Here is an 8,720-nt window from a genome sequence, read left to right on the forward strand (position 1 = left end):
GCAGCTTCTCCGGCCCAACCTCTGCTGACATCCACGGACGGACTGTGAAACTCCTCGTCCTGCGGACAGACATGTTCAGACTTCACGTCAGTCACGCCAGGGCAACAATAAACTCAACGAACAGTCGATACAGATACAAAATTAATATTACCTCAATTTCAAACACAAATGTTTGACGAAGCGCTGAAGTTCGCTCCATCGTTGCCGCGACCGACTGAGCGTTTCACGTCCAATCAAGAACACCTGTTCACCTGTGGAATGTTCCAAACAGGCGGGTTTGGAACGTTCCACAACTTTCCCAGTCTTCTGTTGCTCCTGTCTCAACTTGTTGCTGCATCTAATTCGGAAAAAGCACTTATTTCCAACAATGAGGTCAAACATGACATTTATTGTATTGTGACTGAAGTACCTGAAATCTGCTCTTCAGATGAGCACTTGGGTACTTCCTTAGATTCCACCAGTTTGCAGCGTATAAAACCGAAACCAGCACAATTCTGAACTAAATGGGTTTATTCCTGCAGACGTGATATGAACTCGTCCGCTCATCTGAAACAGTGCAACAGCTCAGCACATCTGGGACATCGCATTAAGGGTTCAACGTCCCTTCAACCAGGATTGTACACTTTTTCTACTGATTCTGCTGTGAATGAGTTGAAGGGAATGAAGCGGAGTGAGCAGCCAGAGGGTGGAGATTTTCACGCTGGAGTACCAAAAATTCTTTATTCCGGCAGTTTCACAATTAAATAGTGTCTATGTCCCAAAGGGGCACTTTGAGCCTTTGCAAATACTGACATCCATATCAATCACAATTTAGGTGTAAATACTGGAAATATCCTTACATTAATTGCACAGATTGAATTCCCTCCTGTGGTTTTATTTAAATACTTCATAGATGAATTGATTAAAAATTCATTAATTGATTCACAACCACGCCATTAGACAGGCTGAGCGATCGAACCTGTGCGATCAAGTCCACAAGAAGGTTCCTTTTATTTTGAAATCAGTCCTTAATGCAGCCTTACCGTAATGCTTAGTATATACGCGCACCACAAAACAAGTGGGGTCTAGATTGACAATGATTTTTGAAGTGGAGGCTGGCTTGACTGCAGTACTTTTTAGGTCTTTTCTCGAACTGTGCTACATTTACATTTTACATTGTTTCGTGACAACTAACCCGAGTGGCCCAAATAGCTGAAACATTGGACCCCTCGCGTTCATTAGAAAAAGGAAAAAGGCGCTTCACAGAAAGTTGTCAACGTGGCCAAAATATTCGAATGTATAAATCATCGTTTGAAAACAAGACTCGTTTGATATCACGGAAACAAAAAATGCCACAATAAGATTAGACTTTGTTGATCCCACACCGGGGAAATTTATTCATCACAGCCAGCGAGTGGCTCAAAACAAGCACAGTGTCATAAAGAGGACTCAATAATAATAATAAGAATACTAACATACAAGAATACTAAATACAGAAGAGGGGGAAAAAAGAGACATTTATATATATTTACATTTGTACAAATTACAAAAATGGAGAAAATGCCAAAGCATCCTACAACCAGAAAATAAAAGAGTGTTCCCCCCTACACACACACATCCCCCCCACCCCCCCACATCAGACACGCAGTCGCAAAATCTCGCATACTGTGGTCCACGTGGCCAGGTGGCAGTCTACGCCGGCTCCTTCCGGATGGGAAAAAGATCGACGGAACGGCCAGACGACTGCCTCCTGGAGGGCTCCGTTGTGCTGCCTGCCGCAAAAACATCGGAAAAACCGTCTTCTCACATGAACTCTGAACAATGTCGACACAATCGCGTCTGCTAAATGTCCAGAACTGCGCTTTCGCACAGACGCGTACCGCATTAGTCTGGTATGTGTGGAACTTGCAGTAAAATGACAACAACTCGTCCGTAACGATGACTGTTTGTACGTCCTTGTCAATATTTGAAACGTCAATCAAAGTATGGAAAACGATACACGGGCACGCAAAAGGAGCACAAAGTGGCCGCACTCAACGCCCGCCCGCTCGCTCGCTGTGTAGCGGCGTAACGGTGCTTATGCTGTTGACGGCAGTGTAGAAATACATCTGAAGGCACGCACTATGGAAAATCTCTACCGGCGGACACGTTTCTACCATCGTGCCGTATATACAGCCATATCACCCTACCTATATATTAAACCAATGGGGAGATAACGAAAAACAGATCATTTTCTGTTGAAATCAACAATTCGAGCGCTTCAAGATGTGAACAGAGGAAATGTTATTGTATGTTTCAAATCCATCCATCCATCCATTATCTATACCGCCTATCCCTTTCGGGGTTGCGGGGGTATGTTTCAAATCAAAAAAGAAAAAGCTTTATTACACCAGATAAAATATTCATATGGAACCGATAAGGCTGAATCGTCTATTCCGTCAACAGAGAGGACACAGCAGTGCTTCCTGTGCCGGCTCGGAAAATTCAACCTGATCCTATTCAGTGACGACCACATTTCCGGAAGGGAGATCATTATGCTTACCACGCGCACAGTTTAAACAATTGGCAATTTAAGTTGAGACGTAACACAACTGGAAAATGTGCTGGAATAACAAGGACTTCAAAATGCGCCACGACGGACACAACTGCTGCTGAACATACGACCTAAACCACGCAGCAAGGGGTTGCCCTTGCCAGCAACACACATAACAACCAAGAAACCGCATGCAGCTTTGCTACTTGTAAAACTCTTTTTCAGAAACATTTTAAACTTCGTGTGAACACCGTGTTTATCTTAAATTGCCACTTCTTCTCTCCTGACGCCGAGACCTGTTGGCGTCTATCTTTAAGAGCCGGTTGACAGACAGGTGCCGTTGATGACCGCAAACAACAATAGTTGAAAAAACTACAACAAAAACAATAGAAAACCCAGTTTTTATTCTCTCAATTGACTATTACTTTCTGCTCGTATCCTTCGGGCGAATTGGGCCGATGTGTCGTTTGGTTACTCGCCGCTAACAGTTACCAAAAGTTCGCCAATTACCAACGTTAGCATAGATGCTATTTCAGCTAGCAAACAAGCAACGAGCGCATCAGTGTTTTGTTTGTGTGTTTCTGTGACCGTTCAGCCACTGACTGACCTCATCCCTCACGACGAACATCTCCACTTCTTTCTGTTGTTGTCGTCGTCTTTCAGTTGATCTCATTTTTTCTGTCGTCCTCCACACTTCTTCCGCAAACAGATCCTCGCAAAGCCACGAACTGCGTCGAACGTCACACGTCGAACACGCCCCCCAACTCGTTTTGGGGGTTTGGGAATTGCTTTTTTTTTTTTTTTTTTTTGACATTTCATTAAAACCTAACATAAACAACAAATTGCTATTTGCATATAGCATAACACAGCAATATGTTTTTTTATTAGAAAGCTCCATAAGACAACTTAGAAAACATTGTATGCTGTACACGTGGAAAGGAGGTGAGGATCAGGGCTAGTTCGTATCAAATTTGTGCAGCAGACAAGATGCTGTGTCGGTCAGAACACAGTAATAATGACAATAGTCAAGAGTTCTTGGTTTTCTCCCAGCAGATCCGATGGCTGCGGTGCTTTTATTGTGGACACCCAGTGTTGTTGACAGCTCTGCAAAAAATAACAGTAAACCATGTTATACATCACCCCGACAATAACTAAATAAAACCACATAAATGGGAAACGTATGCAAAACCCTCGATTAAGCATATACGGCAGTTACATCCACATATCAACCACGACCTATAAATGTCAACCACAAGACCAGATAAACTGGTCCAATAGCGCCCTCTGCTGGCTAAACTCTGCATGCCATAAACACACAGGCGCACACACAGGCACATGTCGGCAATTAACCGAAATCACCAACGCCAAAAACTGTTGGCAAACCACACACACACACACACACACACACACACACACACACACACACACACACACACACACACACACACACACACACACACACACACACACACACACACACACACACAATCGCTCATTAGCCGCTGCAGAAACCACACACTGTGTAAACTACGTTAAACAGGAGAAATCAAACGTCTCGCGACAGAGACACACACATAAATGAACGATGTGCGTCATACAAGAAGAAAGAAACGATACCCACTCCGTGCATCCGCTCAACTCTCGGGATGCCACAACAAAACACACTTCCAAACTAAAATCAACCTTAGTTTCAGGTGAACTAACTGTAAATCTCCACAGGTTTAAACGCAGACACGGTGCGTCTGCAGGCAGTGCTCAACTGCGGTCCCAGGTGACTACGTCACTTTTCCCCGGAGCAGGAGGGAGAGACCGATTCACACGCCCTCAAAATCAGAGCCTTTCATACAATGCGTTATTTATTTCCTCGTGCTTCTATTCTTATTTTTACATCGAGTCATCGTGATCCCCCGCAGACGGCCGAAAAAGTTTAATCAATCGGCGTCAATTATGTTGGAAAGTAAAAATGAAGACAGTGAAATCCTAATTGACTCTGCCTTTTTAGAGTCAATTAAAGACTGAAATGTGACCGTCACTATACTCTGCTCTGCACACCAACTACCCATCATCAGTGTCGTGAACATTTAGAAACACCGTGCTTTAGGTTGAACGTGGAAAAAAAAACTTACATCGCCTGGTCTTCCGATGGAGAATCCCATTCAAGTACTGACCAGGTCCGACCCTGCTCCACTTCACAGATCTTCTGGTCGTAGTCTTTTATCTCTCCCAAACTTCTGAAAGCTGCTCCTGTGGGGGACCGCTTGGCTCCGATCACCAGCCACGGCCAGGAGTCAAACCGGACTCTTCATCAGCTGCCGCTCCACACCCGCAGATCTTCCTACCGCACCGCCGGATCCTCCTCTCAGTTGGAAACACGACTTTCAAAAATCACCCGCAATCAAACACACGACCTCCGCCCCCTCCCACACACACACACACACACACACACACACACACACACACACACACACACACACACACACACACACACTGAGGACACCTCAAACAAAAAACCCACTTTCCCTTAACAGACTTGTTGCCGACATCGCGCCCAGCCTAAAGAAAGTTACCGTAAGCAAAGTTTTAGCCGCAAACCTTAAAGTTAGCAAACAATTAGCTTAGTTGAGTTAGCGAGCCCGCGATGAATGACCAACGTTACACCAAAAGTGACCTCAAGGAGGTACAACGAAAAGAAAAGCAGCAAAGCTATGCTGCGACTTCGAAAATAATGTCACGGTCTGTTTTTTTTTTTTTGCATAAAAATGGATTACCTGATACCGGAACCAATTTGGAGCACGATGAAAATCCTCCACAGCCAAACGCGATCCATTTTTCTTTCTATCCTCCAGCTAGGTCTGAAGTGGAGAAACACAGCGACGATCTGTGATCTGTTACCTCTGCCTGAATACGGTCATTACGGTAACACGCACCACGAAATTCATTTGGAGGGCAATATCGGCTACCGTAATGTTGGAAAAATCGATCCAATTGGCATTAAAGGGAAAATCTGGGTCTTCTAATTCACATTCACGTTCTGCCACACTAAATCAATCAATCAATCGATCCTTTATTTAACAATGCATATACCCAAAGCCCGACCATCTTTCCCTTAATATGTTGTTTAAATGGCTGAAGAAATCCCCACAGCTTCAGATTTTATTTCAAGGGCATGAATGACTGTCACGTGGATGATTCGTCCTATAAATAAATCGTTAAGGTGAGTTTCGGAAGACACCCCCGTAACATATATGGGACAATAACACGGAGAGAGGAGGAGACAGACGACACATTCAGTCCCGAACGTCTTCCGTTCTTCATGATTCTATATCTCATAAAACATCGCGAGCACGTATTCGTCTATGCCGCTCGTCCCCATCACGGGTCTGAAGAAGAGCCCCGCCACGGCGTCCGGGTCCATGGCCCGCAGCGCGTTCGGGACGGCGCGCAGCTTGCCCACCCGGCCCGCTTTACCCAGGTGCGCGTTCGCACGTCCTCGTAAAGCGCGCGCTCAGCCTCTATTTGGAGCGCCTGGATGCAGTCCCGACACTCCAGCTCCGTCACTTCTGCGGGACAGGGACAAACGGGGAGAGAAGACAGAACGACGGTGTTAAACAGACTCTGAAAAGACGCGCTGGACGATCTATGCAATAAAGTCACTGAAGTGATGGCTGATACCAAAATCCACTGCGGCGTGGCCCAGTAAAGCCGCGTTAGGTTGTTATACAAGCCAAAAATGATGAGCCTAAATGAGAAACTTTTAAAGGGGTCGTGTGGTGTGTCTTACCCGGGGTGAAGACCATCGCCCCTTTCAGAAACGCGTATTCTTTGACGCGGATCCTCAGTCCTCGACACCGGACACGTTCCGATGCCCTCTGCGTCCCCAACGGGAACCCCTGGATCTTCGATCTCGGCCGCTTGTTCTTTGCTGTGCTTTAAAATCGTGTGTAACAAACTGGGCTGCTGCGTCCACGGACTCCTGCGCCATGCCCAAAACCAACAGCGGCGCCCAGCTGTTGCGCACAAACCGGAGCTGATCTTCCGTCGGCAAACCCCCAAAACACGGTACATTTTTCACGAAGCGAAAAGTTTTCGCAAGCACCTGCGAGGCCGCTTTGAAAGCTACTCGCAGAGCCAGAATCGCCACCGGTTTCCTCTTGGACGCGCAGGTGCAAATCTGTTGCGCGGCGGCGGTCTCCAGGTGTCCCTGCGGGCACTGGGCGCCTCTGTTCAGGATGCTGTAGAGGATGCTCCCCCCAGCGCATTTAATCCTTCGTAACTCTGAATACTAAACTGATTTTGACACGGTTTTTTTTTTTTTTTTGGTTTGTTTGTCTTTTTTTGCTGCAAACGTCATACATGTAGTAATGATACAGGACAAATGGTTCGGCGTATTTTAAGATTCATATGGGATTAACAGTACAGTACAGTACACACACACACACACACACACACACACACACACACACACACACACACACACACACACACACACACATATATATATGTAGCCTGTCCGATAGGGTGTCTCTGTGTTTTTGAAAGCAAACTTTTTAAAGCAACCCTTTAAGATTTAAGGTAAAATGATCAGTTTTTGAGCTGTTGATGTCTGAAAGGAATATTTCAACATTGAGTGAAATCCTCTTCTCTTTCTCATTGACAAAGAGAAGGTGCAGTGACTCAGTGTGACCACTGGAGGGCGGAATCGGACCATTTGTAAAAGAACCAGCACTAACATCAGGTTAATCATTAATCAGTGTGTCAAGGCCCAAAACTGCCAGGAGCCCCGCACACTACAAATCAAAACCCGAGGAGTCCGACTCAACGAGTGTGGGAACTCAAACGGGAGATTATCTCATTTTTGGAAAACTGACGATTTTCCTGAGCTCACACTCAGACAAACGAGAGCGACAGATGTACAATACTACTAACGCAGCTAACATTTCAATTTACAAAGCTCCGTTGGGATATGCATATGAAACATTACAAGCCTGCAACATATATGTATGTGTATACAGTCACATTCAGTTTAATCATTCATGTAAACACATTGTATAGCCTACATATACAACAAATAATTTCAATTTAAAGAGACTTTGACATAAAACCACATAAATCATTTATAGACCGATCCTCTTTTGATAATACCTTTCAAGATGTTACATAGTTTTTTATTTCATTTTTAAAATGGACAATGGAGGGTTTACTGTGCTTCCATTTATTTTCATGTCTATTATAGTTCCCCATCATAAGCCTTATGTTTACCATCCTTGATAACTTCTTTGACAGACCATCCATATAAGTCATGACCTGAGACTTTTTAAACGTTATCATGATCACTTATCTTGGTTTTCTCAGCACAAGGATGAAGAGATATCACATTTTTTCAAGTGGGGGCAGAACAGTAAAAAGGCATCTCTTCCAATGGCCAGCATTCATCCGATCTGTAAGTACAAAACACCTAAAGCAGTCACCGTGGTGCAAAGAAGGATGAACTAGAAACAAGATCACAAATATCCAACTGCTCAAGAACCAGCAGACAATCTGTAGCTAACTCTCTGGCATTGAAAGATTGAGAGATTAAGATTTTACTTTATTGATCACTGCACACACATCCTGGTAAGTCTTCCTCCGCGGCAGACCAGGAGCAGTGGGCTGCCATCTGACGGCGGCGCCCGGGGACCCGGTTCCTCTTTGTCACCATTGGTCAGGTGGTGATCCTCTTGCATGTTTTTAGTGGGGGAAACCCCAGGTGAACACGGGGGGAACAACTCTGCACAGAAAGGTTGTTTCTGTGGAAAGGCACCGAAGGCATGGCGGAGGGCACGCCCACAGCTCCCCAGGCAAGAATCGAACCCGGGACCTTCTCGCTGTGAGGCGACAGTGTTACCACTTGTGCCACCTAAAGCACGGGTACCAGTCCTATCATATTGTAAAAGCAGCCACTGTAGTAAATGCAGTCACAGTCTCACCATCTGATCTAAGCACTGCACAGACAAACCTTCCCAGCCCAGGCCTGCTGCACATTCACAATCCACCCGCAGGCCTCAGGATGTTACGGCAAAGACTGAAGGACGTTTATGGCTCAGCGGAGGTGCTTGAAAATGCTCTGCTGAAAAAAGTTTACCCAAAATTTCAGCCGAAGAAAACCACGAGCTTAGAGAACTGAGAGATATTCTCATGGAAGTCGAAGCAGCCGGGGCAGACGGACGCT

The 8,720-nt window shown here is 45.3% G+C and overlaps 1 pseudogene; it reads right to left on the reverse strand.

Moving 5' to 3' along the window:
• Positions 1–5,563: 5,563 nt before the first annotated feature.
• Positions 5,564–8,235, reverse strand: LOC139328048 (nuclear receptor subfamily 0 group B member 1-like; annotated as a pseudogene).
• Between the last annotated feature and the right edge of the window lie 485 nt (positions 8,236–8,720).

The sequence above is a fragment of the Chaetodon trifascialis genome, chromosome 24 (genome assembly GCF_039877785.1).
Source record: "Chaetodon trifascialis isolate fChaTrf1 chromosome 24, fChaTrf1.hap1, whole genome shotgun sequence".
In the NCBI taxonomy this organism is placed as follows: domain Eukaryota; kingdom Metazoa; phylum Chordata; class Actinopteri; order Chaetodontiformes; family Chaetodontidae; genus Chaetodon; species Chaetodon trifascialis.